Source organism: Blennius ocellaris, assembly GCF_963422515.1.
Source record: "Blennius ocellaris genome assembly, chromosome: 13".
NCBI classification, from domain to species: Eukaryota; Metazoa; Chordata; class Actinopteri; order Blenniiformes; family Blenniidae; genus Blennius; species Blennius ocellaris.
In genome coordinates, this window is record NC_137662.1 from 22,590,574 (window position 1) to 22,599,892 (window position 9,319).

General features: G+C 41.2%; 1 pseudogene across 1 annotated transcript; it reads left to right on the forward strand.

Annotated features, from left to right (window-relative positions):
• Positions 1-288: 288 nt before the first annotated feature.
• On the forward strand, positions 289-1,451 carry LOC308138486 (zinc-binding protein A33-like; annotated as a pseudogene). Its single transcript has one exon. The product of its transcript is annotated as a zinc-binding protein A33-like (transcript).
• Positions 1,452-9,319: the final 7,868 nt, after the last annotated feature.

Below are 9,319 nucleotides of genomic sequence, written 5' to 3' on the forward strand. Positions count from 1 at the left end.
GTTGTTGTTATTTTTTTACACTATGGTTTTGACGCCTTGCATGCAGAGCCAGGCACGTTACACGGGTATTGTACCTCCAGTCAGAGCTGCTGCTTGTACCTGTACAGACAACATACTGCATGTCTGGTTTGTAATAACGTATTTATGTGAACTAAGATTGAGTGTTCAGCCACATTGTACCTTGAATTTTCAATTTTTTTTTAAATTCTGTTCTGGATGTCATTTGTATTGTTAATCTAATCAGTGTCTATGCCGACTTTGTCGACTTGTATTAATAAGTTGAGGTGTTCACTGCTCTGATGGAGCATGTGGAGGGAGCTCTGAAGCAGCTGAAGGAGAGGATTGACGAGGAAGAGGAAGCCAGAGAGAAACAGGCTGAAGGTCTCCTCAAAGATCTGGAAGAGGAGATCCGTGAGCTGACAGAGAGGAGCTTAGAGGCGGAGCAGCTCTTAAGCTCTGAAGACCAGCTCGACCTCCACCAAGGCTCCTCCTCCCTGAAAGCTGCTCCACCCACCAAGCACTGGACGGAGGTCAGGGTCCCTCCATCGTCATATGAGGGGACTGTGGTGAGAGCTGTGGCTCAGCTGGAGGAGACGGTCAGAAAAGAGTTGAAGAAGGTGTCTGAGCCTGAGCTGAACAGGAAGAAGCAGCAGTTTGCAGTGGATGTGACTCTTGATCCTGATACAGCACATCCTAAACTCATCCTGTCTGATGATGGGAAACGAGTGAGTTGTAGTGATGTGAGGAAGCCGCTTCCAGACTATCCAAAGAGATTTTCCTCTTGTGTGAGTGTTTCAGGCAGACAGAGTTTCTCTTCTGGTAAATCCTACTTTGAAGTTCAGCTTAAAGGAAAGACTGAATGGACTATAGGAGTGTGCAAAGAGTCCATCAACAGGAAGGGAACGATCACACTGAGCCCTGATGAAGGTTTCTGGACAATTTGGTTGAGAAATGGATATAAGTACTATGCTCTTGATAACTCTTCAGTGCCTCTCTCTCTCTGGGGCGTGTTCCTGAGAAGGTGGGGGTGTTTGTGGATTATGAGGAAGGTCTGGTCTCTTTTTATGATGCAGATACTGCAGCTCTGATCTACTCCTACACTGGCTGCTGCTTCACTGAGAAACTCATCCTCCACTTCTGTCCCAGTCTTAATGAAGGTCGAAAAAATCTCTGAACCTCTGATCATCCGTTCGGTCAATGAGACTGTCTGATCTGGTCCCTTTCGGGCGATTCACTCAGTACAACACGTATTGCATGCCTTTACGGCAGGTGATCTGTGATGACGTATGTGATGCTCCGCCTGCACATATAATCCAGCGCCATCACAGTCATAACCCAGTTGTTACGCTCTTCACCTCGCTAAGAACACCTCCTCGAGACAAACAAGCTGGCTTCCGCTAGTTGGCTTGATCTCGTTTCACTACTGCGACCGGAATTAGCTTAACGATTGTCATGGATATGTTGCTGTTGTTGTCAGTGCTGCTTGGAATAAAGTGTTAAAAGAAGGTTCTTCTGTCAGGAGTATTTTTATTGGGGTCCCAAGGCACAGGATCAGGGCTTCACCAGTTTTAAAGGGGGGGGGGGGGGGAGCGCTCAAAGAGAGAGAAGATCAAGAAGAGAGAGGGGGGGGGGACAACATACAAAATCCTTGTTAGTGCTACAAATATTATTTACAGTTATCACACTGATCCAAATATTTTCCAACTGTTATGAGATTAAACCAGCCTGAGCAGCTCTATCTAGACAGCAACATGATTTTCTAGATTAAACCAGCCTGAGCAGCTCTATCTAGATAGTAACATGATTTTCTAGATTAAACCAACCTGAGCAGCTCTATCTAGACAGTAACATGATTTTCTAGATTAAACCCGCCTGAGCAGCTCTATCTAGATAGCAACATGATTTTCTAGATTAAACCCACCTGAGCAGCTCTATCTAGACAGTAACATGATTTTCTAGATTAAACCAGCCTGAGCAGCTCTATCTAGACAGTAACATGATTTTGTAGGTTAAACCTGCCTGTACTTAACGTTGCAGTGAAGTCCATGCCCCTGGAGTCCAATGGTGGTGGAAGCAGAGCAGAGATCGGAGCGGTCTTGTGATATTTGCACTGCGTCTTTTCAGTTGAATATGTAGGGGAGCGTAATGTGTTTTTATCTCCTTCATGTTCAGTTATTCACCACCAGATTACTTTCCTTCCCATTCGTTCACGTTCAGTTTTCTTCTGTTTTGTTTGGGACGCACAAATAGCAACGCACTTTAATCTGATTACTGGTTTGCAAACAGCAACAAGTAGTCATGTAAAGGGCTCCACCTTACAGTTATGGATATAATAACGATGTTAATCACTCTTAATTAACTTCATTCCCGCTCCTTCATGATTCTAAATGTTTATTGATTGTACTTTGAAAGAATAAGTCGTGAGTCACAATGCTTGAAAACATAGTCAGCTAAAATTAACAACACTATGCTGAAATGTTATGACTATCAACTGTTCAGTCTCGAGCGAGATTTCTCAATATGTCATTTAAGTATTATTGAAGGACTGCCAAACAAGTATTCTTGGAAAAATAAAATGGTGAATGTATTTGTCACGTGTGTCTGAAAACAAAAGAATCTTTGCAAAGCGCCGAGTTTTTAAGCTCCATCCGTTGGGCATTTTCTCTACTTTGCTGTGTGACAAATCCAAGAGAGTGGGCAAGTTTAGCAAAGCTTGTGTGGAAGGAATGAAAAGTGATGAACAAGTGATGGCGTCATGTATGGTTAAAGATTCTTGACGCATGTGGCCAATCGTGTGCTGTGTGGTGTGATCCACATGATCATGATCCATGATAACGTCTCTGAAATTGCTGCAGAAGTTATTGTTGATTTGTAAGATTTCAATGCTGGTTATAATTTAAATAAAAACAACAATAATAATAATAATAATACGAATAATTATTATGAGAAGTGGAAGAGTACCTTTTATTTATAAGCACTTTTGATGACACTCATGGTCACTGTACATGATAAGTATTAAAACTGTGACAAAACAAAACCATTTTGCAAGTTGTCTCTGTGTGTCGTCGGTTTCCTCCCTCAAGCCATAAGCATGCATATAGACATATCTACTATAGGCAGGATTCACCCGGACAGGTCGCCAGTGCATCGCAGGACAAACACACAGAGATGGTTTCCTTTCCACCTTCTTATGAATAATTTACGGTCGCTGCAAGGACAGTTCTGGAGGGAGTGGGAAACCAGTTCAAATAGAAATAATTAACTCGGCTATGTAAATATAAGGTCCATTCCGAGACAGGCGTTGACCTTCTCCAGCTCCAGTACGACACTAAATATGTCACGCTGTGCCCAGTGTGTCCACACCCTTTTTCAAAATAGAAACGAGTGTTGGGTGTGAGTATAAGTGGATTTGATAGTTGTCCATTAAGTAAAATAGAAATAATGCTAGAAAAATAAATACACCACCAGTAATTTAAATAAATCTGTCATCAGTGTGCGACTGCTACACCATATATAGAGGGAAGTGCTGATCATGTGGAGGAGCTACCATCATGAAGCTCATCATCTCGCTGACACTCTTCTGGGCAGTCGCCACTATTGGTAAGTGTGTGTGTGTGTGTGTGTGTGTGTGTGTGTGTGTGTGTGTGTGTGTGTGTGTGTGTGTGTGTGTGTGTGTGTGTGTGTGTGTGTGTGTGTGTGTGTGTGTTATAGTATATTATTGGCACTTTGTTCATGTAATAACTCCACAACTTCGTTTCTAGAAATATTCAAATACTCAATGTGGTGCAGGACCTGCACTCTTAACAATACCCACACTTTTGTGAGATGAGCATTAATTAATGAATTCATGTTTTTATTATTTTGCTAATCTTGGAGAGAAACGGTTTCACCAAAACCTAAAAGGACGTTTTAAAATATAGTCTTTGGTTTTAAATCTAGTCTCTGTGTATTGAGTCGACATTAATTCCGTGGTTTCCCTGAATAGATATCCACTACAAGCTTCAGTCTTTAGTTGAAAAACAATGCGATTAATCGCTTTTAATTACAGAAAATTGTAAAATGAATCAATTCATTGGTTTTTCTAGCCCTTTCGAACCAAAATCCTGTAAAAGACCAGATAAAATCAGTACATCGATACTGAAATTGCATAAAACAGTTTTTTTAAAGTAAAAATGTCTTTTTCCACAGTCATATATAACCTTTTTTGCAGTACTACTGTTTAAAGTGAAATAAGCATTTAACTTAAGATAAAACTCTCAGCCGAAGAAAGGTGATTAATCTAACAAGACAAAGCACATCTGCTAATGCTAATGCTAAATAGCATACAAACAATTGTGATTTGAAGATATGTGTTGACATTTCTTTTTTTTTTCTCCCACCATTGCAGCTGGAGCTATAGTGTGTGACAGATGCAAAGACCCTGAAGATCCTAATTGTGAACGCTCAAGAAGTCGTAGTTGTCGTCGCGGCCAACCAATGTGCATAACAGCTTCCATTCTCGGTAAGGCCTTGTGTTTATTTAGTTTTTTTGTTTTAAAAACGTTTGTTTGAATATTCTCTGTGGACTTTTAATGAACATTCTTGAACTGTGACTTCACCCTGCAGTCAATTCTTCTGGGACCGTAACCCGTCGAATCTACAAGGACTGTGCACGTCGGAGGCTGTGTCAAAACACGGGGCCTCGTCTCATCGCAACCAACTTGGGCAGCTTAAGTTCACTCGCAAATGCTGAATGCTGCGACAGTGACGGCTGCAACAGTAGAAATTTGCCTTGTAAGCACAGACGCATCACAAAAGAGAAAATACCATTCAAGTACAGTATTTTGGAATTGATTGTGTTCTCATTGGGTTTTTCTTTTCAATGTTTCAGATCCTGACCTTGAACCAGAAAATGGCCTACATTGTCCAGGTTGCAACCCCAGCACCTCATTTTGTGACTCCACTGTGCAGTGCAAAGGACTTGAGAACACCTGCTTCACATCTACTGGTCAGTGATTATTATTGTTATTATTATTAATTGGTTATTATTTTAATTACCTGTTGTTTTTCAGGTTTCTACATGTATAGTCAAAGTGTTTTAACTATAATGAACTATAAAACTGTAATGCTGGTCCAGCAGAGATTACAAATACAACACTGATATATCTCTGGGGGGCCTAATGTTAGCAGTGTACTTGGTAATACAATGTCCATTTCTATAGTTTTAATGGCACAATTTGATGGTAATAAGTCTCTAAGTCATCAGTAGTATTTCCAACAGTCACATAAATTACATCATTATTTTCATTCCCTTTATTGGGCTGCATCTAATTGCAAATTACATGTGAAAACAGTCATTTGTCCGTTTGTTAGAACTGCATATCCTCAGTTGTCTGCACGAGCTGCAAGTCAATGGAAGTTGCAGTGATGCTGGTCACGTGTTACTCTCATATGACCACGTTTTTTTTCAGTGACGAGTGATCTAACGCGTTACTATTTCGAAAGCAGTGATCAGATTAAAGTTACTTCTCCATATCACTATTATATATACTGTTTTAGAGTCCAGCAGGACGAGTTTCTTCTCTGTAGAGCCGCTTTATTATTAAACACAACCGGGGAAGTCTCTGTCGCTCCTCCGAACTGACACACCCACACACACAGAGGCAATTTCCGTATCGTGCTCCGCAAACTCACCTGTCCCCGCCCCCTTCGTCACTCTCAGCCAATCAGAGGCCAAGTCGCTCTCACGAAGCGTTCAGGTGACACAAAAGAATCGGAACGAACATATGTCATCAATAAATATTAACATTGCGTCAAGAACACAAGTGCAGGGACATTACACTATTTTTTTGTAATTTTCCTGAGTAAAAAGGTATATTGGCGGGAAGCCCGCCCCTTTTCCCAATCACTCAATGTAAGACTTAATTTGTGAAATAGGTGACTGTTTCTTTTCCATGGCTGCAGCCGGTCTGTTGAACCGCTTGCTGTTCAGATTAAAACTACACACAGTGACAAGCTGTGATTAAACTAAAGAAGATTCGTAAAATACAAAATATGTTGGGTTTTTTTCCACAGTTGAGAAAGATTTCCGTTCGTTCTTCGTTTCTGGCTGTGGCACTCCGAACGTGGGTCATGCCGCCAAAGGCCTCAAATTCCTGCCTTTCCTCGAGGAACTGGGCCGAGTCCGTGGGAGACTGATTTGGTATGTTGCCATCAGACCAAGAACTACACCTGCCCCTCCAACGACTACTACAACTACTCCTCCAACCACTACTACGAGTACTCCTCCTCCAACTAGAACTACCCCTCCTCCAACTAAAAGTACTCCTCCTCCAACTAACAGTACTCTTCCAACTAAAAGTACTCCTCCTCCAACAAACAATACTCTTCCAACTAAAAGCACTCCTCCTCCAACTAACAGTACTCTTCCAACTAAAAGTACTCCTCCTCCAACTAGCAGTACTCTTCCAACTAAAAGTACTCCTCCTCCAACAAACAATACTCTTCCAACTAAAAGTACTCCTCCTCCAACAAACAGTACTCTTCCAACTAAAAGTACTCCTCCAACTAAAAGTACTCCTCATTCCAACTGGGATTCTGAATCTCACAACAACGACAGTACTCTTCCAACTAAAAGTACCCCTCCTCCAACTAAAAGTACTCTTCCAACTAAAAGTACTCCTCCTCCAAGTAACAGTACGCTTCCAACTAAAAGTACTCCTCCTCCAACTAGAACTACCCCTCCTCCAACTAAAAGTATTCCTCCTCCAACTAAAAGTACTCTTCCAACTAAAAGCACTACTCCTCCAACTAGAACTACCCCTCCTCCAACTAAAAGTACTCTTCCAACTAAAAGCACTCCTCCTCCAACTAGAACTACTCCTCCTCCAACTAAAAGCACTCTTCCAACTAAAAGTACTCCTCCTCCAACTAGAACTACCCCTCCTCCAACTAAAAGTACTCTTCCAACTAAAAGTACTCCTCCTCCAACTGGAACCACTCCTCCTCCAACTAAAAGTACTCTTCCAACTAAAAGTACTCCTCCTCCAACTAACAGTACTCTTCCAACTAAAAGTACTCCTCCTCCAACTAGAACTACCCCTCCTCCAACTAAAACTACTCCTCCTCCAACTAAAAGTACTCTTCCAACTAAAAGTACTCCTCCTCCAACTGGAACCACTCCTCCTCCAACTAAAAGTACTCTTCCAACTAAAAGTACTCCTCCTCCAACCAAAAGTACTCCTCCTCCAACTAAAAGTACTCTTCCAACTAAAAGCACTCCTCCTCCAACTAGAACTACCCCTCCTCCAACTAAAACTACTCCTCCTCCAACTAAAAGTACTCTTCCAACTAAAAGTACTCCTCCTCCAACTGGAACCACTCCTCCTCCAACTAAAAGTACTCTTCCAACTAAAAGTACTCCTCCTCCAACCAAAAGTACTCCTCCTCCAACTAAAAGTACTCTTCCAACTAAAAGCACTCCTCCTCCAACTAGAACTACCCCTCCTCCAACTAAAAGTACTCCTCCTCCAACTAAAAGTACTCCTCCTCCAACTAAAAGTACTCTTCCAACTAAAAGTACTCCTCCTCCAACTGGAACCACTCCTCCTCCAACTAAAAGTACTCTTCCAACTAAAAGTACTCCTCCTCCAACTGGAACCACTCCTCCTCCAACTAAAAGTACTCTTCCAATTAAAAGTACTCCTCCTCCAACCAGAACTACTCCTCCTCCAACTAAAAGTACTCTTCCAACTAAAAGCACTCCTCCTCCAACTAAAAGTACTCCTCCTCCAACTAAAAGCACTCTTCCAACTAAAAGTACTCCTCCTCCAACTAAAAGTACTCTTCCAACTAAAAGCACTCCTCCAACTAAAAGTACTCTTCCAACTAAAAGCACTCCTCCTCCAACTAGAACTACCCCTCCTCCAACTAAAAGTACTCCTCCTCCAAGTAAAAGTACTCTTCCAACTAAAAGCACTCCTCCTCCAACTAAAAGTACTCTTCCAACTAAAAGTACTCCTCCTCCAACTAAAAGTACTCCTCATTCCAACTGGGATTCTGAATCTCACAACAACGACAGTACTCTTCCAACTAAAAGTACTCCTCCTCCAACTAAAAGTACTCTTCCAACTATAAGTACTCCTCCTCCAACTAAAAGTACTCTTCCAACTAAAAGTACTCCTCCTCCAACTAAAAGTACTCCTCATTCCAACTGGGATTCTGAATCTCACAACAACGACAGTACTCTTCCAACTAAAAGTACTCCTCCTCCAACTACAACTACTCGTCCTCCGACTAAAAGTACTCCTCCAACTAAAAGTACTCCTCCAACTAAAAGTGCTCCTTTAACTAAAAGTACTCCTCCTCCAACTAAAAGTACCCCTCCTCCAACTAAAAGTACTCCTCCTCCATCTAGAAGTACTCCTCATTCCAACTGGGATTCTGAATCTCACAACAACGACAGTACTCTTCCAACTAAAAGTACTCCTCCTCCAACTAAAAGTACTCCTCCTCCATCTAGAAGTACTCCTCATTCCAACTGGGATTCTGAATCTCACAACAACGACAGTACTCTTCCAACTAAAAGTACCCCTCCTCCAACTAAAAGTACTCCTCCTCCATCTAGAAGTACTCCTCATTCCAACTGGGATTCTGAATCTCACAACAACGACAGTACTCTTCCAACTAAAAGTACTCCTCCTCCAACTAAAAGTACTCCTCATTCCAACTGGGATTCTGAATCTCACAACAACGACTGTTGTGACAACTGTTGCAACAACAATTGTTGCAACAATAACAACTGCTGCAACAACAATTGTTGCAACAATAACAACTGTTGCAACAACAACAACAACAACTGCTGCTGTTTCCACCAAGATTGAAGGAATTGAGAATAAGCGCCGTTGCTTCAAGCTGCAATTGTCAATTTACAATTTAAATATTGTATTTTCTTTTTTCTCCCCCTCTGCTGTGTATTTTTTTCAGTGAACTATTTTGTCTTGGCTAAATATGTTTAAGGTTAAATATCTATTCAAGCTGAGCTTTTTAGAATTTGAGGTTTTGGTTTCCAACTTTTTACAGTTTTTCTCTCCTCTTTCTCACCTTTTCTGTAATTAGTCAATAAATATACTTCAAAGCATAATCTCACCAAGTCACTAATTACTTTTCTTTTTTTTCTTTTCTTTTCTTTTGGTTTAGTTTTCATCCTGCCTTAGTGTGACGAAGGTCACGTCAAATTAAACCTTGGTTGTTGTTGGTTTTTTTGTTTTTTTTGTGTCAAATTTCACTGCTGTGACTGATAAAACAAGATAAACATAATAAATAATAGCGTGTTGTAAAA